We start from the raw sequence: 25673 nt of genomic DNA on the forward strand, positions 1-25673 counted from the left end.
TGATACATAGAACTCTGCACAAGATCTCTGTAGGCATTGGGTAAGTTTCATGTGATGTTAGATACTCCCTTTTTGAGAAAATTAAATTATTATTTTAGCTTTTACATCATACATACATAATTTAGTACCTCCAGTTACCAAGCTAAATATAAAAATAGTTGTCTTCATTCTCTGGTCAAACAGACATCCTAAAAAAAGACATGCCATTTAAATCATGGACTCTTGCCAAAATGTCTAATGACTGAAAATCACTATTTTTTTTTTAATTGACATTCTGAGGAATTCCCAGAAACAGATCTCCAGTATGCAATCCTGTACTTTCTCTGTATTCAGACAGGTTCATACTAGGATCACTAGTATGTTGTACAACATTTTTAATTACACTGTCACACACTAAACAAGTTAAGATGAAAACCATAGAATTCCAGTTTGAATACAATGACACTATCTCCAGTAGAGAAAAGGTACAGCTAATAGAAGGGAGAGATGTGGGGGACAGACAACTGAAGGAAATTGTCCACGGTCCCTTTCAGTTTATTAATATAGCATGATGCCGTGTTATGGCAAGTGCTAAGTTCTGCAGCGCACTGGCTTTTTAATGTATAAATTTACATTGTGCCTTACTGCTTAAGTTCTGCAGCTCCACTTAATCTACACAAGTACTGTGTCCACCTTCACTTACCTCCAGTACAACTCATTTTCAAGAAACAATACAGAAAGAAACTCAAAACCTATTAGGATACATGTGCTAACTACTGTACACAAATACTTTCTATCCATAATGTGCATTGAAATTCCTAAGATGTGAGCCATACTCCACCATTTCTTTACATGACTATTATCTCTACATCTGCACACAGGCTTTTCAACACAATCTTATATTAAGCAATTGAGTGGGTGCAGTGAGTACAGCACAAATATTTTCAGAGAAATTCCTGACTGGATCCTTTCAAATTATTTGCAGTATCTTAGAAGAACATTACCCCTCAAAAGGCCAACAGAATTCCTGTGATTATTTCTGACGTTGTGTGTAGAGCATTTCTGAGACATACAGAGAGTCCCAGCAGACCCCAAACATATGCACTCCATTTCAACCTCATGCTCTAATTTAAAAGCTTTAGTAAATACCAACAGACAGTTTAAGCAAACACATTTACATGTATTTCTGAAGATCTAGTATTATTAAAGCATACACGTTTACTTGGGACAAAATACTAAATTCCTCCCTGCTCTTTTTAAAAAACATAATACCCATTTCACCTGTCCAACAAGCAGTTATTTCACTATTTGTGCTTTCCTAATTTGAAAGCTGATACTTTTTTTTCTTCAGCAACTTTTATTATTTTATTATTTGTTAGTTATTTTTTAAAGTTTCTTTGTCTTCTCTTTAACACAAATGTTAATAATCTTTCTTAGGGTTTGCTTATCACAACCAGCCACTGATGTCCTTGCAGGTAAGAGGGCTCCAGGTAAGAGTTACCTAAAAATGTCATCATTCAGATTTTAAGCATTCTGACAAACCACAAAGATTCCTTCTTCTTTTTTTTTTTTTTTTTGGCACTTGCAAAGCATGCTGCACGTCTATATACATGAGAGAGCAAACTGCTGGTATTGAATGCCCTTCAACCCTATCAAGCAGTGTGCCAATGGATTTACAAACTTATCAGTGTGTGAAATACAGTATTGAATTATCAACAAGGTGATTCACTTTGTTTACAGCAGCAAATATTTTCCATTAGTGAAATCTGAAATCCATTAAAAATGTGTCTTGTCAACTGTAAATCACAAAGCAAAGGCAGGGATGCCCAACCCTCCTGGCTGGGGAGGCCACTTGCCTTTGTGCAGGTGCAAAGAAGGGCCATAGGCCACATTCCCTACCCTGTGAAAAGACTGCAGTAAACACACACAAGTGGTGCTGTGTGTGTCAGGGATGTGACACTTGCTGGGGAGTTGGCCCTCAGCTCAGCTCTTATGTGAGCACCCACTGCAATCAGGGTGGATGATCAGTTCTGGTAAGTTCCAGAACACCATGTCTAAATTTACCTCACAGATTGAAAAGATCTTCAGAAGGAGTTCAAGTTCACTTCTATAAAACAACAGTTACCTACAAATGAAAATACAAACCACCTAGCAGAAATTTACCCAAACTGTTATTCATAAGTCCAGCTTTCATTGCTCCTCACTTGACTACCTCTCAGGTTAGTCCACATCCTTCTTGACACGTTGAATTCACTGCTAGAGCCCCCAGGGCTGAGCAGAGTATAAAGGTCACTCCGCTGAGTAGAGCTAAGAAATTACTCCAGGTATACTTCTGCTTACACCTCCCACTACAATATTTTTCTCCTTTGTAGCTACTTGACATGGCTGACATCCAGCTTGTAATCCACTATACATCCAAACACCCTTCTGCAGGTCTCCTATCCACACAGTTGTTTCTGCTATAGACCCATGCTTTTCTCCCATTGTTCCTTTTCTCCATGCAGTACCTTAAACTGTTCCTTTTTAATAGCATCCTATTTTTTCAAATCAATTTCACAAGATCATTTTAATTCTGTCCTTACAAGACCTCTTAATCCTTCTTAGACAAGTGTAGCCTGTAAATTTAATAAGTATATTCTGTATTCCATCATCCAGACCATTAATGCAAGCACTGAATAGTGCTAGCCCTGGGGCAAACCCCTGCAGAACTTCACTGGGTGCAATTCTTTCATATTGTGTGGCAGCAGCTCTCTGGCCACAGAGAGCAACACTTAACTTTAGTAAGCCTTTCTGGGAAAGGCTGTGAGAAGTTTAGAGAAAAGAATGATAAATAATTCTTCTCTTCACTTGCTGAACCTGTTGTTGCGAACACGTGGAATGTGTTATGGAGATTTGTTTACCAAAGGGTGGTTTCTTAATTGGCCAATGGTGATGGTGTTTGGACTGGAAGACCAATTAGGTCCACCTGTATCAAAACTGTCTATTATAGCAGAGGGTTTCTTAATAGGTATAGGATAATGAAGTGATTGATCAGCCTTCTGTGATCATGGAGTCAATGCTAATTATTACCTGGCTGGGGGCCTGCAACAACAATATTGGAAGAGAATCAACACCATGTGTGGTTTTCCAAACTCTTCTGTGTTGATCTTGTAACAGTTTAAGATTATCCTTACTATTATTAAGTCTAGATTATCCCTCCTCAGTTTGAATTTGAAAATGCCTCAGGTGAAGAACTCTTAGAGACAAAATATCAGACCCCACCTTTCACACCTCCATCCTCTAAACCAAAGAGCCTTGAACAGAAGGAAGCCAAGCTGGTCTGACAGAACTCACTCTTGAGAAACCTGTGCTGGTCATGAGGCTGACTCAGCACATGTGTGGTTATCAGGAAGTCAAGAAAGTGTGTGAATGTGGGCTTTGTTCATACGTGCAACAATTTTAAGCCTGTGCACAGGAATGTCTTGGGGGAGCATCATGGAACTGTGTGCCACATTGCCTGGCACACAGGGAGCTCAGAGGCACACACCAGTCTGGGCCACTGTCCCCAGGGGCTACATGTGGCTCACAGACTAAAGGTTGATTGCCACTACAGCACATCATCCTAAGCACAGATATCAGCTGCTTAAAATGTAACCTGAAGAACTATGTTGAACCAAAATATTCTGTAACAGGAGAATGTTCTCTTTTGAACACTGCATGAAATTACCAGAAGAGTATTTCCTCTTCCAGGACAGAGTAAGTTACATACACTCCTTCAGCATCCAATTGCTTTTTTGAAATTCAAACTAGATACCCTCTAAAATTTGCCTTTTAAGGATTAAAGGTGGTAGATGAGAAGTTCTAGAAACAATGGTTAAATCTTTAACTGTCAGTTGGTACAAGCCTTCTTCTAGTATTACATATTCCTATGACACATTACCATTTTTAAATAGTATCTAATGTATTTTAACAGCAATGTTAGAAGGAAAACTTAAATTCAATCAATAGATTTGGAAACCAAAAGATTTGTTACCTCAGAAAGGCATTTGCTTTCAGAACTATAAAATATTAATACAGCAACATGACTGGGAATGCCAAGAGAAGTATTTGAAAGATTCCTTTAACCTTCAAGATGTGTTCCAAAATTACAGGGGCTGTACTTACTCCCTATTAGCCTAACTTCTAACTGCTGACACTGCCCAGTAACATGACTGCTTAGTGATAAAGGAACACTTCAATAGTTGTTTCATTAATATTTCTAGTTTTGGACTTCTGTCACCCATCATCTAATATCATATATTGCTGCTAATCATTGTAATAAGCCCCAGTTTTCAGTTTTTCATCACTGACTTCTTTAATTGATCTTGATTATTCTAAGGAAGAGGATTTGCACAAAGATGTAAAAGAATTCAATAATGCCCACAGTAATAAATTAAACTGGGCAAATAATCTCATTCAGAAAGCAGCTGAGCTCTTTTTTTTCAGAGCGATAGCTTGGTGAGAAAATCAGTTGCTGCTGCTGTGAAACCAGCACCTCCTCCAGCTGGTAATCCTGAAAATCCTGCCATTGCATGTCTGTACAGTACCTGTACACAGGTATTGTCCCATATGCATCTACACTTTGTTAAACTGACTATAAGAGGGAAAAATTGCTTTGCTATCTGTTGAAACATTAGCACTGCATTTTTTCAGGAGTACATTTTCTCACTTAGAAAACCAATCACCTAACAGATACATTCATGGATAAGTTAGCTAATCTTTTTGGGTGTTTTTAATCCTTTAAATCAAATCGCATCTTCTCTATCAAAACGTTCATCAGTTCTTAAAGATTATACAATCTTACTTACATAAGAGATAATCTGTATGTACTCATACTGATTCTTGAGTCATATATGCCATACTCCCCTTTCATCTTAACAACTACAGAACCTCACAATTCAGAGTCTTTCTTAAGCAAAATTGTTTGATGGCCACCTATGTTTTCATTAATTAGAACAGAGCCAACCTTAAACTAAGGGAGGAATGGTGTTAGTCATATGATTTCATTGCAAAGTTGGAGCAGGTGAAAACTACAGATCCCTTCACATCAGCAATAAGGTGTGCCAGAATTTACTAATTCCAGTTAAGTAATGTTAGTAATTCCTCCCAGTGTCTGTGTCTGACCCTGGATATTATAAAATGTTTTGAAGAGGTTTTTGCTCTTCACTAGTCTTTAAAAAAATTTTTGTCCAAGCATTTTTTTAGTAAAGCTATTCAGCATTTAAAAATGCAACAAAACAAAAACACCCTGTCCAATGAGGCATTTAGATGTCCTTAAATTCAACAGAATTTGTCTTCCACACTAGTTCCCATCAAACTCAATTACAGCTGGTGTCAAGAGACTTTGTCCTCTGGTAAAGTGAAAAAACAAAAACCACACACTTCCAAAAGTTTAGGGGGGGTTGTCCCCTCTTCTCTACAAAGCAAGTGGCTGAAACACTTGGTCTTCCCAAGGTGTTTAAAGCATTGTATCTGTGCCTTTGATATCTTATCTCAGATTCAGATGAATCAGAAATAAGCTAAAAATATTGGTTATCATGGAAAAAAAACCATAATACAGTCTTTCATGTTTTAGCATTTCAGAGTAAGAGCCTGAAATAGTATTCCACCCACACTCAAAAAATTGAAGATATGCAAAAACTCCCATGTGCAACTTTATTATCTATTATTGAGATGGGAAAATGACAACATTGGCAAAATTTTGCCATTTTTGGTAATAAAGTAGGAAAGCAAATGAATTGGCTTCAGTCCTGAATCTTCTAGTGAACTGCTGGGAAGGAGGAAGCAAACAACAGCATCCTAAAAGCCAAACTGAAAGAGATGAGCCATGGTTTGAGAAAAGGTAAAAAGAATGCCTTACTCTCTCTTTGGCTTGATAGAAAAAGGGCAAAACAAAGAAAAAATAATTGAAATAAATTTAATTTATGTAGTAATTCTGATGACACGTTGATGCTTGTTACAGGGCTGGACTAACACAACATAAATACCACAAAATTAAATACAAGCTATGTGCTTTATTCCTTGGAAATAAAAATTGGCCTTTTTTTCCACTGAAAAGCTTTCCAGAGCTATTCACTATAACCACAGATTATATTCAACTCTATCTTCTGCTATTTCTACCTTCCTTGCCCTCTCTCTCCTCTAGTTTATTTTTACTAATACTCAACTAACACCTGTTAGTTATTCAACTAACAACTCCATATTATTCCAGTGAAAATTCAAGATTACTTTTTGTTTATGGAGTCTTCATCACTTATCAACATTTCTTCAACAGGGACTGAATTCCAAAGAGTGTATACTATGAAATGCTTCTGAAGGCCATGTAAAACACATGCTTCCTGAGAAAAACATGCTTCCTACAGCAGTAGCGAGTAACAGGTGGGAAGGTCCCAAATGTGAGAAAGAGCACTATGGTTTTAGTGGCTCTTTTTAGCCTTAATGTATGCATGTATCTGAAACTATGTATTTCACAAATCCTCTCTTGCAGATTTTGAGAAAATAGGCATCTCTGCCTTGCCTTCCACATCCTCAAACCATGTGCAGGTATGTGGGAGACCAATGGTTAAATCAGTTCTCAAACTCAGGATACTCTTCCTGCAGCAGATCATAAGTTATATTCTTCCCCAATGCACAACTGGGGTGCTCTTTTTGGCCGGGAAGAAACAATCTCAAAAGTGGCCTAAGTGTATGTTTCTGAAGTTAGATCTAGCCAAATAATAAGCAAACAGCAGCCAGAGTATTTTCAATTTGTGTCAAAGTATTATGTTTTGGCAGAATTCTGGAGGGAAAGGTTAACACAGAAATCATGGGTAGTTGAATCAACTTAAAACAGCTGTTAACACAGCATGGTTAAGCACAGCCCACTAAAAGCTCTGCTGCTGAGTACTGCTTCTGCACAGTTAGTTCTTTGGGGGTGGAAATATGTGGGATATTCATAAACTTGGAACAATTAAAAGAAACAATAAAGCACCAGTTGGTCTACTATCAGACCAAGTGAGGCAAATTCTGAATATTTAGAACACAGGAGGTTTACTGAAAAGCAGCTATCAACAATTATTTAACCCCAAAACACAGTCAAAACATTCACACAGCAAGCTGTGAAAGGGTCAAGATAGGGAAGAGCATTCTAGGAGCTATACAGAACATGGAGAATAAATGAAGTGCAGATACATGTCAGCCTTTTGGCACTCCTCAGCAAGCTGTCTTGCAACATCTCATTTTATGCAGAATCACAGAGGTAGCTTTAAGCCAAATAAACAGCTACATACAGTTTAGCTTCTGAAGTTGTAAGATTAACGAGCAGATAAAGGATTCTTTGTTACACAAACACTACACCCCTCTAACCTCCACCTTACAGAGGGCAGTAACACACTGTAACCACACCATCATCTGGAATCTCCCACAGCTTCCCAACCACCCCAGGTACACCTTCTGACCCTTTTGATACATTCTAGATCGAGATTTTGATTTAAAAATAGTATCTCTCCTACGGGTCTTCTATCTGCTGACTAATGCTGGAGAAAAATTTTACCACATGATTCACATGCTCAGGACAGGCTCAGAAGCAGTGGTTCATGTATATTGTTCCTAATGGGCTTTATTTATTTTGCTTAGTCTTTAACCATCAGACCCTTCATATCCTTACTGACACTGATACAAATATTAAAGCTCAAGAGGATCAACTCTTTATCATCGATCTAAACAAAAATTCACTGATTATAGTAATTTAGACTTGTTTTCTGAATTAGATCCTGGTTCATGAGCCTCTTCCCTGGAGAGGGTTCTTTTAGCAAAATATACTGAATTGCTGGCATTTCTGTTCACCCCTGTGATTTAAAATAGAGTGTCAGAGAAACAGAATTTTTTTAAAAGGGTTTATTTTGAACAGACAAAGTACACAATCTGCAAAGCATCCAAATATATACCATTCTAGAATGACAGACTTAATTTTTTTTTTCAAACTTAAGCTATTGCAAGGGTTCTTGTGATCTGAATCCTCCCCTTGCCTTATTGACTTGTGCTGTTTCTCTAGAGAGATGATGAATCCTTGTTCACCCTCCTTGTTTGCTGACAAAGAACATAGCAGCATTGCAGAAATTATGGTTTCTTATTGATCATTTGAACTTTGCTTGTTGAATCATTACATCAGTGAAAATGCTTGTGTCTGTCTGCATACAAAATCTCAAGGGCAATAAAAAATTCTTTAACCTTCTAAGGGATCTAAGGATGATTTTATAATGATTTTATAATAAATCCTAAAATGCATCAGTTTCTTCCCCAGGCCTAAGTGTTACACAGCCCTATGCATCCACTCCAAAGTGGCAATGAGAACTGAAGGCCTAACTCTAATCCTGATCTAGGTGTGGTTAACTGTACTATAGAGGGCATCACCTGTCACCCAGCAGGGATGATGATGATTGAACAAATCTTGTAATAAATGACCTAGGTTGGCTCCAGCATCACTAAAGTACTGAATTTCATGAGTAGGCATTAAGATGACTTTCCAAGGAGATGTAATTTAAACATGGATTTACACCCTAAAACACAGGATGCTTTTCATTAAAGAAAACTAAACCCAGCATTTTCAATGCTAAGCCTTGTTTCTAATATTTAAGTCTTAACATTGCATTTAAAAGGGCTCAAGAAGGTAAAAAAAAAAATCTCTACCTTATGTAAAACAAAAAAAAAATTACATTGTTCAGAGTCAGATTCACTCTATTATATGGCTACAGACAAAATACCTATTTGTTTATATTTCATTCTGTCAGATAACCTATCCTAACAAAAAGAATCATCACACTGTATGTTTACCACACAGATTTTTGACTCTTGCAGGAATATCTGACTTGAGAGCTCCAAATGGCTGGGGACAAGCTAAATGAACCCTAGCTTAAGCCTATACAAATTTTCTTATAATTCCTCAGAACACCTCTGAACTGTTCTGACACCTAATATGATATCACTTTTACAAAAACTCCAGATCAAGAACTTTCTTGGGTGATAAATACTTGCCTGGGTCATTTGCAAGACAGAGGATCTAATTATGGTCAAGTGTTGTTAGCTTGCTTTTTCAAGCAAAAAAAAAAAAAGAGGCAAAAGATTTTGTAATAAAAGGGCATGACCTTTTCAGGAACTTGTATCAAAATAAACTCAAAGAGGCAGATCAAGTTTGAAAGGATTCCTAAAAGGGAAACATTTGGGCTAATAATAGCTATTTCCTGTGACAATGTCATTTGGATAAACATTGAGACATCACTTATGTCATATATAAGCACACTGCTGAGGTTAACTTGCAGCAGTCAGCAACTGAGAATGAATTTTACAAATATGCACATATTTAAGTGTCTTTTAATGCTAATTCTTCATGTGAACAAAATTGCCAAGAAGATAATGAATTTCAGAACTCAAATTTGAAAACTTAAGAGATTTTCTATTTATCTGAGTCCACAATGAGAGCTAAGAAGGAGAGCCCACTTGCAGAATATCACAGAATTATCACATTACTTAGTTAAACTGTAATCTCTACACACTAAAGCCATACCCAAAGGTAATTTTTTACTGACCTCTTGACAACATGTATGCCAGCCAAGTCTTGACATTACTAAAGATATACTAAATGGATATACTAAAGCATGACAAAGAGTTTTAATTTTAACATAATGCCATTGTTAAAATATTGTTATCTTATATAATAAGTTGTGTTAGAAGTTAGCAAAGCAGACCTTTATAAACTCCTGATAAAAATCTATTATTTTGCTCCAGCCTAACCAGCTGTCATATACAAATAAGCCTCTACACTCTTGTAAAGGTCATCAATGCCTATGAAAAAGGTAATAAGCACTGAAATGTTGTTGAAGATCCCCTTAAAAAAAAAATAAATTGCAGAATACATAAGAGTACTTCCATGCAAATCTATACCACAATAACACTTCTTGGACTTTCTAGACTTCCCTATTTTCAAGAGACTAAACACATCCTAGCACATCCTCTCTCCTAAATTCAAGCACATGCAGTCTAATATTCCCACAAGTAAAGAAGTTGCTAGCTGTTAATAATTTTCCCTCTAACATTTATTACAAAAATAATGGTAATGCAATTTTTGTTGCTCTCTTTTGCATTCTCTGGCATTACTGAGAAAGCAAAGCCCATGAGTATCATTCATGACTGAGTGTACTTTATTTTTAAAGCTAACTGTAATATGATTACCCAAAGCTCCTCATGAGAAGGAGTCTGGACTGTGTTGTCAAGACTCTACAACACACCAATGATTTTATGTTAACTTGTGTGTGAATTAATGCTGAAAACTAAAAGGAACAAAGTTTCATTTTTCTTTAGAGACAGATGCCTGCACCTTTCCTGAGACACAGAGACCTCTTCAGAGATTTCTCAGATTTTAAATGGAAATACTGCCCATAAATGACACACATTAAATTCTTAAAATTTACATTTTAAATGTGACTGTTTCAGAGATGCTCTATATTAGCACCTTCATTGGTCTAAAGTTAATACTTAACAAATAATTTTTCTTACTGTTGTAGAAATTGTATACTACTCTGAAACCTCTCCGCTGGACAGCAAACGCGTGACCTGGTTAGAAAACTGCAAAGTCTGAAGGATTCCATTTTCTCCTCTCTGTATCCTCACTGTCTTACATGCTTACATGTATATTATTTGGACAACTTGTTTACCTTATATACTAAATAACCTCAGTATTTAAATATTTATTCTTGTGATACTGGGTTTATATTCCTAAAATTTCTTGTACTCTTTTCTTAAATTCTTCTAAATCCTCTTACTGAGACAGAATGAGCACAGTTTAGAGTATTGTGAATTTGCCATATCCAAATTTACATCTTTACATTTTCTTCATCCTTTTATTTTGTTTTTTTGAAAAGCAGAATTATTTTCTCCAACATCTTGGGAGGAGAACAGACAGGATGAGAGGTAACATGAAACTTTTAGATGCACACACTTTGACATCTAATTTAACAGCTGGTCAGAAACTGTCTTCAACTATGTGACTTTTTTCTAAAAGTTTCAGAGCAGATGATGTTAGTCCCAGTTAATCATCTCATTTGGCTGTCAAGAGAATCAACTAGAGTAGCCCACAAAAATGTCTCATCCTACCTCTTAAATGGATGTGTACAGCTACATACAGAAGTAAAAATCTGGAATGATTAGAATAATAGGCTTTCATAAACATAAGGTTTTTCATAAACACTATTACAGAAGAATTCTGCCATATATTTACAGCTGATGTGTGACCCACCCTAGGAAAGGCACTTTAGCTTCAGCATTGTCAAAAATGTACTTTTAAAATCTATCTGATTTACAGGAGCTGTATATTCGTATGTGTTAATTCTGATCTTAAAATAACTATCAGCAGTGGGGGCTGAAGAAGGAGAAAAGGAGTTCACTGATTCATTGCAAATTATATTAAGGAGTACTATTGTTTTCCATGAATGATACAGGTTGTAAATGTTTTCATTATCCAAGTCGTAGTACTTTAAGAATACATCTACATTTTGCGATTGCAAGTTTATTAATTACAGTATGCTGCACTAATTACGTCCAGAAAGTACCTTAATTACCAATCTATGTGAGAAAATTCCCAGAAATTTGAGTTGAAATGCAAACAATACATAAAGTTTAAAGCTCTCCTAGGAAGAAGTGATTAACACTGGAGGTATGTTGCACAGTCTGAAATTAGCATCTCATACATTTCTCTTCTTCAAAACTGGACCATCAAACAGCACAGTAATATTTTAAGTCTTACTGCCACAAAGTAATAACTTGTTTACATTTGACTGCACAGCTAAATTACCTTTTGATATGCACAAGGAAATTTTAATATGGTGCTAAATAATAGCCAAGATGGCTTTGTCAGAAACAACTCATGCCAAACCAGAGTAATTTATTTCTGTGACAGAGAAAACGTACCTTTGGATAGGAGATGTAACATGTTTTGATTTGAAGCAAGGCTGACACTATTTTAAGTGACTTTCCTAAGTAAGCCAAGCAAACGTGGTCTAATGATGAACATAAAAAACAGGGTGGGATATCCCAAGTGTGTGACACTCTAACATTTGTGTCTCTCATTGACTCTCCTAATGGTTCTATTCAACCTTCTCATGGATCTAAAAAAGGCAGAAAAGAGGACAGCAAACCATCATGGTACACAATTTACACAGGTTTCCAATTCACAAAGTAAATACACTGCAGTCTGGACAAACAGAAATCTCATATTAAGGCACATGGAACATGAATTCCACTCACAATAACCATGAGGTGTCTGTGGCTCCTACATATTTTAAAAAACCCAAAACTCCATCTTTAATTGAAAACATTAATGAAGTTCCTGTATCATGGGTGTGTAATTTCATAATTCCCAGCTTGGGGACAAAAAGGCTGCCTCTCAGCAGTACTGGCTGACTGTGACAATGTGCCTCGTGCTCCAGTCTAAACTTTACATCTGATGCTGCTGCGTAATTGGATGCTCTGTAAAGTGTAGCACAGAACAGCTTGGGTTGGAAGGGTTCTTCAATGATACTAGCTAGTGTGAAAATGCCCTGTGACTTCAAAACAATGATAATGATCCTCAGAGACAAAATTCAATAATATAAAGTTGAAATAATATTCCTAGCACACATGTACAATTACACACCATGACATGTTTTCCCAAATTCTATGTTAAAGTCTCTACTTCTATGAACAGCAGTTTTTGTCTACCGAAGAGATGAGCTATTTGACATCAAAGAACAATTCTGGTCTAATGCAGAAGATAAGGACAATAACTAGAATCTTTAATTTCGGCCAGCTTCTCCCCCATCCCAAGAAAACCAAAAACATAAAAGTAGAAATGAATACTTAAATTATGAACAGTATTACCAACTTTGCCAGACCTCCTCTGCATACTCACAGCCAAGGTAAAAACCTTGAGTATATATATGAGATTCAAAGGGATTGCTGACAGAGATCCTTAACTAAAAGGGCCTTAGGAAAACTACTGCATCGAAGTAATTCCTCATCCATTATTAAAATTCAGCTGTTATACCGCCTGTATTTTCTCTTGTATGAATGACACATAAACTGTGAAGTTAACTACCATGAAATATAAATAAGTGTGGTACGGAAAATAAATTTTTCAGCATGCAAAAATCTCTTATGGAAACTGGAATACATAATGGTATCATGTGTAAAAACAAAAGAGTTTCAGAACATTTAGCACTTTTACCTGAGGCACACTTTATTTACTAGTATAGGTTTCAAGGAAAAAAAGGGAGTGAATCACTTGTTCATAAAAATTGTATACAGATGCAGTGGAAAAAGTCCTTACAGGAGAAGCTTAATGTGCAAGAGAAATGATATGTAGGTGCAGTTACTGATCAAGATGTAGGATTAAGTTCTCTCTTCCACATAACACTATCAAGGCACAAAGTATGAGCTACTCTCAGTATAGGGAAAAAAGAGGGAAAAAAGATTTCAGTTGTGGATTAAAAAACTAGCCTGAGATCTAGTTAAAGCCAACTGCCTAACATATTTTTAAAATTAACACTTGTCCTAGAATTAGGACTGAAAGCCTCTGAACAGAACTAAAAACTATGCAAAAGTTTATTTTTTCTGAAAAGAAAATCCCAAAGATATTGTATAACATTGCAAGATTTTAAAATGTGAATAGAGAATATAAAGTATAAATGTAGACCTCATTTCCATTTAAAAAAAAATATGCAGGAGATTGATTTTCAGATGTTTACAGGCCAGGCCATTACTTCAATGATCCTCTCTATTTTTGTCAGCAGTTTTGCAATGTCAAATCTCAGAGCAAAGACTATTTTATTTACACAGCTATACAATTTAAGATTCAGTACTGTTCAGTCCAATTCAAGTTAACTAATTATCAAATCCCCTGCTTTAGAATATAATTTCCAGCTCATAATACTTGTTATTCTTTATAACTTACAGCTCACCATCTGATGAATTTAAGTCTGTGTGCAGCACTATACAAGGCAAACTACACCAGTACAAGGTTTCTTAGCTCACTGTAGAACTCTGTGAATTTATTAATTTCACTATTTCATTTTTATAACCTGCACTGAAGCAACAATACTTGACACAGTGATGCTTTCCCACTGTGCCATATCTGAAAACACTGTCAGAGGCTCTCTATGAAGAATAGTATCTTCTATTAAGGAGAAAAATATCCTTGATCGTGGGGTATATTAAATTTAATTCTAAGGTGTGGCAGAATGCTGATCCTAAATCAAGGAGAGTGAATTCCCCAAAAGGATAGAACAACAGGCTGCAGCTACACAGCAAATGAAAAAGTCTTAAGTCTGTGGAAAGGTTCCTTGTATTTATTTGCAGACAACTTTGAAATTCAGATTCCTAGTGAGCATTTTAAAGGGGGATAAAACAAGAGTCAAGTAGAAAGACAATGAAAAGGCTTCATGCATTAACATCTCCTTAGGCAGAAAAAACCACAAACCTGCAGCAAAATGCAACCAGCACTGTCACACCACAAGTTTTTACTGGGTGAAACATATGTGCTTGAGGAATGTGGTTTTCAATACGCAGTACACAAAAACCACAACAGTAATAATAAATACTGACCTAGATCTTAATTCAGGAAAATCCTCCATCTAACATTAATAACAAAGAACAAGGTGTGTCAGGCTTTTCTCAAATAAGTCAATACTTACATCCCAATAAACACAAGAATAGCAACACTAAGCAGGAATAGCCAGATTTTCTACAATACTGATCAAGTACAAAAGACAACTACATTTTTTGACAAGAAATCAATAGGATTTTAGAACAAATCTCCAGGAAAGAGTAAAACCTGCAGTGCAGGAGAACATATGGCACTCTCCCATCCTCCTTACTGGTAACTCCTACTACAGCACACATTCCTTCCCAAAGGCATATGGATTTTAGCTTTGCTCATATACAGTGCTGGAGGAGGGAGGGGAGAAGACTGAAAGGAGTTCATCTTCCACCCTCCCTTCCTCCCCACTCCTGGAGAGGAAGAGTTGCACAAAGCTCCATCTGAGCTCTGGAGAGGGACTGTGTGTCAGCACCCAATAGCCTGTTACACGTGTGCTCTGTGACCAAGAGGAGCAGGATGGAACACGGACACGCTGCCCCCGGCGCGGGCACTCGCCGCACTCGCGTTCCGTCAGAGCAACAGAGACAGAGCAGCAGTGCAGCCTCAGCATGGCTCAGCAAACAGTACCAGGGACAGATTTTGGTGTGAACTAATTCTGCCTAGATTAGACAAAACACTCTCATGACTATTTCTGCTACTATGTTATCTCTATTACCTTAAAATACGGGCTTCTAAAAATGTATACCCAGGTGCTTCCCAAAAAGTCCCATTTTCCCAACAGTATTCACCGAGGAATTCATCACTCCTTCCTCTTTGACAAGACTTTAATTCTGGAAAGCCCATCGTGTGGGGGGAAAAAACTACAGCTCTGAAAAACAAATGAGCTGGACCTGCACATCTGGATTTTTGGCATGAGATGTCTCCAAAGATAACTGTGTTTTCCTTTCTTCTGCAGTTCCAACATGTTTACCCAGCAGAAATGCTGGGCATGCTTCAAGATGTAAATTACTGATTATTCAAGTAATTGCTCGAACAATCTTTATTGTACACAAAGAAATACCATGCTTGGTAAAAGAGCTTATAAAAGAGTTGCTACCAAAATTTTTCAAAGTCTGTTAAATGAAAACTTGATGAATTTTACAGCATTACAAAACATGGTCAAGTTAAAAAGATACAGATTTAACTTCATAATTTTAATAAAGTATCACTAGCATATAAACTGTCATGAAACCTAGAAAACTGAGCAGCAATACCAATGTCTCCCTTTTTCCACTGTTTTTGTAACATTAATCTGTGTTCTATGCTATTTGTTCCAGCTGTCTTTTTTTCAAAAATCAGACTAGCAAACATAAAGCAATATCTTGTCAGAGGAAAAACAGTAAAGGAAAAAAATGACAGTTTAGATAGCGGTGGATTCTCTGGGAAAGGCACTGAAAGAGCTCATGGCACAAAATTATTGTGCAAAATCAGACACAGTTTTAGTTAAAGAAGCTTAGTGACTTTAAGGACTGAACTATTTTCAGTTAAATATGCATAAGACACATAGTTGTAGTAATATTAAATAATTTACTTAAGCTAATTCTACCTTTTCCCAAAGAATTTTAAGATATAAAGGGCAACAACTCCCAATTCGGTATTAAAATTTCAGCCAAAACCATTTTACTAAACACTTGTATTACCATATGCTTCACATTAATATTACATGAATTATTGAAGCCTGATTAAATATACATGTGTCTGTCCAAGCAGGTTCTCCTCAAAATGCAATCTCTTGCTTTCTTCTGTTTTCAATATTTGCTTAAAGGCAGTACATTTGAATCTGTGCCTCATGTCAACTAATTATGAATTCCTTACACCACGGTGTACTACCTGCCACTGAGGGAAGGGAAAAGCAAGTGTTTCATGCTCCATTTGCTGTTGACAACATCTCACTGGGGCTGTCTGCTTTGCAGACTACTCTGTGGAACATGTGTCCAGCAGACGTACAATTAATAGTCAGGAGTGCTAACAGATGATCAACAAGAAATATCAGGCCCTTGGCTGAGCCACCCAAAGCCCTGAGCCAACACCTCCTCCAGCAGCTGCAGGGGACACTAACAGCAAAGGAGGTGGCAGTTCCCAGCTCTGCTGGGCTCGCCTGGGCCCTGGGCTGATGTGCAGCAGCATTTTGGCTACAAATACAGGGCTCTCGGACACAAGCATAGGGCTCTCAGAAGCTGGTGGGCTCAGCTGGGGTCACAGACTGGGAATCAACAGAGGCAATACAGCAAGATATCCAGAGTGAGAGGACTTCTTAATGTGGATGCTTGTGAAGGCATTTGGAAGCCTAGGGAAATGGCAGTGTAATGGTATCCAGCTGAAGGATGGAGGAAGGCAGGACAGCTGTATGCCCTAACCATGGACACGTGGATACTGCAGAGGAAGCTGCTGCCACTGCCACCACCCCAGTGGAGACAGTCAGGCAATCCAAATCTGGGAAACAATGACCACTTCATATCTCAGTTCTCTGCTTTATTATGATTTGAAAAAAAAAATCCAAAGGACAGGAAGAAAATGTTCTCTAACCTCAAACTAATCGAATTTGAAGGTTTTGCCAAACAATAGCTGCTAATATATTGTAACTCAGTACCTCCCCATACTGCCTCATCACAAAAGGGAAAACCTGTGCATTTTGTTTGATCTACTAATAGACACTTCATAACTTCAATATCTGGTGCATAAAAGTCTTTAAGTTTTTAAGGCCTGAACCTGATCCTGAATATTGCAGGAGTTCATCAGAGCTGGCTGTGGAGTGGAATGCAGTGAGAATGCTGCACAGCTGCATGGCCATGGCACAGCCCAGAGCTGGGGAGGCAGGCTCCCAGTAAGAGCTGCTAACTGGGAAAGGTGGTGGATGGAAGGCAAGGGGACCTTCCATGCCCAATCAGTGAGTCCCCTGTGCTCACCCCCACACCTGAAAACGCTCTGCTGAACATAAATTAATGAACTAAAACTTACATTTATTTTACAATGTTTTTTCTACTTGACCTGAAAATATTTCAACAAATGGATAACCACAGCTGAAGATATTACTGGGTGAGAAGATAGAAGCTTCCAGGATTTTAGAAAAAAATATTATTTTTATACAAAGCATTTTCATGAAACAAGGCCAGTGTTGTTAAAAAGGGCCAGTGTTGCCTAATCATTAAAGCCTAGAAACTTGCAAACTCAAACCTACCTGTTTACTTCTTGTCATTCATGACTCCTCTGTATTTGCCGGCTTCTGGAATGAAGTTTGCTAATACTTGCATAAAACACCTACTACACGCCTTGTGAGGAATTTTCTAAAGGATGTTGCAAAATTGCAAACTAAGTAATTAATGAAAAAGGATTAATATTCAGAAAGGAACATGTGACAGAGGGTCTTCCACACATTTACGACAGCAAACAATATTCTCATACTGAACAGGAAAGCCCTAGATCTCACTTTTATTTTAAAATCCTTCTATTTTCAAGATGTTGCTATTGAACTTGCCCATATGTTCCAATAACTACAGCTGTCATGAGTTTTCTATATTAATGGTAGTTAAAATAGTCTTGGAATACAGATACTTGAAAAAAGTTACTATTTGAACTATATTAGCACAGCATAGCTCCATTCTCTCAAAACTCTGTTTCACTGAAAAAAGAAACTATCACAACTTGTTACCTCTTTGCTATTTTGCTTCTTCTTTTTTTTTTCTTTTACTTTCAGTACCATCCTAATTTCCCCATACAAAATGTTTAAGCACGAAGTATCTTAAATGGAGAACACCTTGTACCTTAAATGAGTTACAGAAAATGAAAAGAGCCCCAGTACTGAACAATCAGTCACACACTATCATTTTTACCTGCATGCACAATGTTTCAGGTTGTGGGCACTCAGATTCCTAATGGTTTGTTAACAAGATCTCCATATTTTCCCTCTACATCAATACTGGAGTTACACACCCATTTATCTCAAAGAGATAAATAAATAAATAAATATTGCTAATGTTTTTACACTCAAGGCATATCCCCTCTGATTTAGCATGACCTGTTAAAGTGAGGTCAAACATCTAATAAAACAGGTACTACTGCAGCTGGCATGTTTCCTTGCCTGTTCTTCAATAATCATTTTTTGCTATAGTCACCTAAATAACACGCTACATATTCCATTTAAATTTTGCTGATCTTCTCTTTCTGGCTACATGAAGTTTTCTTGTTCATCAGTTCTACAAATGATTTCAATCAGAAAATACATCTAATACAATGCAAGACATGAGATTAAACAATGGCTGGACATGAAATTTCAACATGACCAACAAGACAGATGATTTTTTTGTAAAACATTTAATAAATGAGCCATTAACAGAAAGGAATAATTAATGGCTCTCTTTTCCTGTGGAACTGAGAACACCTTTTGCACCTGCATAATAAAATACAGAGCTAACACCTGAAGAATTATGCATAGAAACATTTTTACTTCCAACACTATTTTTTGCTATTGTTGTTACTACTGCTCCTAAAACCACTTTAATTTGTATTATGCCAATATTCCACCATCCTTTTTTAATGCACATTTTTAGCCCTTACATGCAGAGGTTGCAAGCTGCAAAGTAAAAGTGAACTATATTGAAGTCAGACATTCATTTTAGCTATTCCAAGATTCAAAACATTCTATCATCTGTTCCTATGGAAACTGAAAGGATATTCTAGGTTATATCAGTACCAGCCGATTATGTTGCCGAGAAATCTGTGGTTTATTTTAATCCATAGTTCAGAGGTATAAATTCATGCTTAGTGTTTAGCTTGGTGATTTTGAACTACTGAGGCGTGGTTAACACTTCAGTTCCATTAGATCATACTTTAAGATAAAACAAACTCCTTTCAGACCAGAATAGTAAAGGGAAAATGTTATAAGGTTCGGTCAATCCCCATGAAGTTTACTGTTCAGATGTAGGATGTAACTAATATATATTTAGAAGATATTTTTTGGTTGTTAGATGAGCCATACGTTGCTGCATCACATCGTAATAGAATAGTTCAAGGAAAAAATAATTTAGATTTATAGAAAACTCCTTCAGTAGTGCCATGCACCAGATGGCCAGATGAAGGAATCTGATTTAGCAAGTTAACAAGATCATGAAAACCATAACCATAAGACTAAAGATGAAAAAATAAAATTGAATAATGCAACATGAGTATATTTCTACGACAAAGAAACTTAAAGGTTAGGATAGAGTAAAACTTGTGAAGACATTTAAACACATTAAATGAAAATTCTCCATATGTATACAGAGCTACTCTAAAAGAAAGGACAGAAACAGTGTAAGTTAGTAGGATTTTAATTAAACAGACAAAATGCCATTGTGATCTTTCACAACAAGAGCCAATATGACAGCTATAACATGTTGGAAGAAGTCTTCTCTGTCTACATTAGAATTAGAATAAGCAGTAAAATGGATGGTTAACATGAATTTAAATAAAAAGCTTTGGATTTCATACTCCATTTCCACTAAACAAAACTAGATGATTTAAAGTCAACTATAGCTACCACCCTCATCTTATGCCAAAAGTAGCAAGCAGGTTCAAATTTTCCTCGTTTCAGATAAGACTTCAGTCCTCTTACTCTAGATTCAAATAACTGACTTCAAACTGAATAATCAGAAATGCTTTCTATTTCTATATCATCCTGTAGTCAATCACTCCATTATGAAATAACTGTCTCAGTCTAGTTTCCATCAGGATCTCCTGCAGGGAATCAAGATTGTGGTATAATAAGGAAATTTAACAACTACTGCCTAAAGTGTACTATACTGGTTAAACTTTTGACAGCAATGAGGTTAAATTCCAACTACTAGTTTTCAAGATAGAAATAAATGTCAGAATAAAAAGAAAAGAAAAAAAAAAAAGAAGCAACGATTACTTTTTTACTTTAAAAAGCATACTCTAGTAGCATTTCAACTCTAGTTATTCCAGGTTTTTTATGAGGGCAAACAACAGTATATGGATAAAAAGATGAATGGCTATGAGCCAGATTGGACAGGTTCTTTTTTTTTTTTTCTTCTACTTTATTTGCTATTCTAATGATCCTTTGGTAATTATGTACACCTATGCAGTTATGTACATCTACATAAGAGCAATCAATCCCACTGACATGCTGAAGTGCCTAAGGGCTTGTATTATTTAAAAGGTATGACAAAATATGATAGCTAATACATAAAAGCAGCAAAGTGTAAGCAAAAACATCTGGAAACTAAAAATTGTGCTTTTGACTAGCATAGTACATCAGTGTGGGTAATGTAACAGATTCTAAGCTAAATGAACTAAAGCTGAACATTAAAGAGGTCCCTACACAACCACAGGGCACACGAAATGACATCCTGCTACAACATTAGACTTTGTTCTACAGTCAAGCACATCTTCACAGAGCTGACAACTTTAGAAAAGCATATTCATGCACTTGCACAGTCCATTTCACAATGAAGCATTCATCTGAAGATGACACTAAATCAGCAAAAAACAGCAGGCAGACTTTGATTTAAATCAAAGTGTTTAAATATCATGAACTAATCTAGAAAAAGGGATGTTTCAGTGCAACACATACTCTTGCGAAAGTAGACAAGATTGAAAGAAACCGAGAAACTCAAAATCACAGGACCCTGCCCAGACAGTCATGCCCCAAGAGCCATCCACACTTCTGGCAGTAAAAATCAGAAGCACTTAGAAAACACAATACTATTATATTTTAACATGCTTCATCAAAAAAGTGAAAAATAGAGCTCAATACCAACCATTCTTAATATCTGAATATCTAAACACCTTGAAGTGCATTTGCACGACTGGAAAATGCTGCCACAGGATAGTAAGTGCATGTATTGCTTAAGATCCTTGACATTAGATTGAACACTGACCCATGACCAATTTAAGAACAATTTCACCAATCTTGCCATAACTCTGCAAGCTGTGGTAGATAAACACTCAGCTCTGAAATGAAATAAATTATGCAATTTCTTGCTGATTGTGTCTAAATGATGATAACTGGTCAATTATGTACATACTTTCCCCTCCAACCCCTTGGGGTATAAGAAACAAGACCTATTAGAGATCCTTGACAAAAGATTAAATGCTGCTCTATGAGAGATCTCAGATTAATTTCACCAATTTTGCCATAACACTGCAAGATGTACTACACAAGCACCCAGCTTAGGGACTGAACTGAGATAAATTGAGCAACTCCTGGATAATCACCTTCAGACAACTGGTTAATTATGCAGGCATTTCATCCTCCCATCACTTTTCTCAGGCACTAAACAGCATTAGTCAAGAACACATGCATATACATCTAGTTAGTAATTTTTAAATGTAAAAAAAAAAGCTGTACTTGTTCCAGAGACAACTGAGAGGAAAGGTTCAGTATGAAAAAGAATGCAAAACAGAATAATTCACAAAACAAGTTCTTCTCAATGAATTACTATATGAAAACTCAAATGTCCCCAAACATGCCCAAACTAACAACAGTACAAAGATGCTAAAATGTGAATAACTCAGAAATTTTTGTTCAGATCATACTGTTTTTACCTATTTATCCTGTGCATAAGAATCCAGCATTTGAACAAGTGTCAGAAGTAGAGTTTAGGATTTATTTCTCTATGTTATTTTCCCCTCTTCTTTATTCTGCAAGGTTATTATTAGCAAAGCTCTTCATTCTGGAGAAAAATTAATCTGGGTATTTTTTAAAAAACAGCACACCCAGTTTAACAAAGGATACTTATTAGGCTTACACCTATGTCTTATCTACAGGAAACTGGACAATAAAACATCGCATAATTTCTCTAAAACCTAAAAAAAATCTTAAAAGCCTCACCAACCAACCAACTAAAAAAAAAGCCAAAACCAAACTAGTCAGACACCTACAGATTCCTCCGGGAGACAAGGAAGGAAAATTTTTTATTCTGTGGTCAAATATACAGAATGTTTCTGTAACACATTGTTAGACAAACTGTTTAAAGTGCAAACCCAGGGAAATCTGAATTTTGCTCTCATTTCCACACCACATCCTGCTATATTTTAATCAGTCTTCAATGATACCATTGATACCTCACAACCTATATCCTAATTATTACAATTGGTATCAGTAAAGTCACAAGTAAGAACATAGGTCCCTAATGTATTTCACACATGCAAAAATCCATCCTTCCTACACAGAGACCCACAGCTGCTGCTTAAAGCACTGAACCTAGCTCAGAACTAAGGCTACCTTTTAAGAGGATGGAGGAGATGGAAATGCAGCTCTTTTCTGCACACACATGGCCTGGCTCCTAAAGCTACCAATATTGTCATTACCAGGTGGAGCTAAGCTTGCTTATCCCTGGCTGTAAGCCCCACACCAAGCATGGCAATATACAGCAGGAAGGGTCTGGAGCATGAGCTAAGTTGTAGAGAAAGTTTTCTCATTTTTAAATATAGCAGACATAAAACCATGTCTGGAAAAACTGCTCTACCTGGAATTGAGCTATGGTAATCTTAACAAATTTTTCTTTTCCCCAGTAATTTCTTATTCTTCAGATCTACTTTACACAATATTGCTGTTGAAAACAGGGGTCAAGTGGTGCAAACAGCAAATCTAGATTCTTCAGCCTAGGGTTCAATGGGAGCAAAAGAAATGATGGGGATGTTTCAGGTGGTTGCAAGATGCAGATATAGTTCTTTTTTAAAATTTTCTCTTTTTTAAAATTTGAAAGCAGAAAACATTGCTGGCCCTTCTGTTAGAAGGGTAGCTTTTAATCAAGTTCTTGATGCATCTCTGCTCAAGCTGTCTTTTCTGCTTCCTACGTGATCTGCCATTAGCCTGCTTACAGTATGAAGGAAAGCTAGCAAGGAGTTTAGGACTAGAAATAAAGATGGGGTTAGAATCCATTCTCTTTAAATTGTTCTGCAGGTCATGAAAGACTGTCTGCCTGTGCTATGTACACTAGGAGTGCCCAAAAAAGCACACAGAACAATAAAAACCTGCCACTGGTACCCATGTGCTTGGGTTTGCTATTATTTGTACTACTTTTGTCAACATTAGCAAAGAGAGCTTTCTCTTTCTAAAAGGATTAGGAAGGCAAGTGTGGTTTGCAGCTCTATGAAAGCCTGTTTAGACACACTGACAGAAACTTCTAGTCCATACCCAGATAGCAGCTTTAAGATTCCAGGAACAGGACTGGAAGGCTTCACTTCTAAAGCAGTCAATGGCTAATGCCACATTTCCTAAGGGGGACGAGGTTTCATTTTTTCTGAGAAATGCACAAACCCCATGGTGGTGGACATGCCATAACAACATGAGTTAAAATGAACAGAAAAAGACAATGTATTATTTAGGTATAAGTATCTGCTTTCATGTGCTACTGCTGGACATTTTTTTGGGGAATCTGTGCACAGCTCAATAGCATGTGACTTATACGTCATTAAATAAACAATAAAAATAACAAAAAAAGTCTCTGTCCAAATCAAAGGGGATATATAAAAATTGTTAAATGGAGCAGTTTAGAATTTTTAGTTCTGTTCTTTTTGTGAGAGTAACTTCTAGCAATATCTCTGAAAAAAAAGCTGAATTCTAGAGAGCACATTCACCAAATTCTAACAACTTTTGTTTAAAAACAAATAGTTCCAGCGTTACTTTTTAAAATTTATTTCCACTTCAAGCTTCTCTTCTAGGTGGACACTGAAATACTCTAAAATGGAGACATAAGGGTAATTTTTCTCTTAAGGTATTGCTGAAAAGTGCTACATGAAATATAGAAATACAGCTCGCTCTTATGTAGGCAACTGATCTCGTATTATTTACACAGCAGATGAAAACAAGGGTGGAAACTAAAACTGCATTTGCAAATATGCATATCAAATAACTGAAGAAACACCTGGATAAATACAGATGCACTATTCTCAAAGGTACAGACAGCCACCAGAATACATACTGGCAGGAAGACAGTTCATCTGAGGAATTCTTTAGTACCTAATACAGGAGAAAAGATGAAGACCCCATGTCATCTTTAAGGAAGTTTTAGGGGTTGAAGGTTAAGATGTAAATCAGCTTGTCAGTAAAGCATAATAACAGGAATCAAGGACATGCTATTCACTAGTCACATTTCATATTCTGGATTTCTTGGGCAATGCCTGCACATGTATTTTCTAAAGCAAACTATTGTTCTCAACATTAAATTCACAAATCATATCCAACAACAAGCCTGTGATGCATAACCCAACACCTCCTCATGAAAACATCCCCATTTCTGATATGACTAAGCACCAATAATTTTCTTCCAAACACTCCTCCATTTGTTGGAAACAGGCCCCTGGCTAAAGCACAACAGGCATATACTTTAATAATCTCTTGATTACCTGGAGACAGCCTGGAACACCTAATAAATCTGTCCATTTTTCAGGTGGAGTGGGATTGATTTCCCCAGGGTTTCTTTGTCAGTTCCATTTTAGTACTTAATATGAAGAGAAAATTATCAGAGAAGGTCAAATCTGACATGAAAAACTAGAACGAGTTCACACTGATGAAGACTTTTGCTACATTTAAAATAAATGTCCAGTTGCTTTTCTGCCTGTCTTCCGTCAATCTTTATTTAATAACCTATATGCTTCATAGCTTGCAAAAAGTGCAATCACAGCTTGGCAACATGCTCAAATAGCCAGAAGTTTCAACACTGGAATAGTAATCAAGTGAAAAATGGGGTGCTTTTTTCCTACTACTTTGTTATCATCAAATAGTCAAAGGTATTTACCACAACCGTTACTTCCTACTGCAGAAAATTAGATGAAATGACAGATCTAAGTAAAAGTTAGAGACATACAAAAAATTTTAATCCTCAATTGTTTAATCAAGCCCATTTATTCAGTAGGTTTTCTATTCTGTATACATTCTATTTTCACGTCAATCTACAACAGTATAAACAAATACTACCTTAGAGAGAAGTTTAACACTTGGTAAGAAACAGGATAAAAATGTCTTGTTCAAAGTCTCTTTGTTCTCTAATTTAAGATCCAAATTTGAGAGAAATTTCTCCTCTCACTCTGG

General features: G+C 36.6%; 1 protein-coding gene across 1 annotated transcript in view; it reads right to left on the reverse strand.

Moving 5' to 3' along the window:
* The window catches only part of COG5 (component of oligomeric golgi complex 5), a 173782-nt gene that overhangs the window by 74944 nt on the left and 73165 nt on the right, over positions 1–25673 (reverse strand). The window lies entirely within an intron of this gene.

This window comes from Fringilla coelebs (assembly GCF_963513975.1).
Source record: "Fringilla coelebs genome assembly, chromosome: 5".
NCBI lineage: Eukaryota > Metazoa > Chordata > Aves > Passeriformes > Fringillidae > Fringilla > Fringilla coelebs.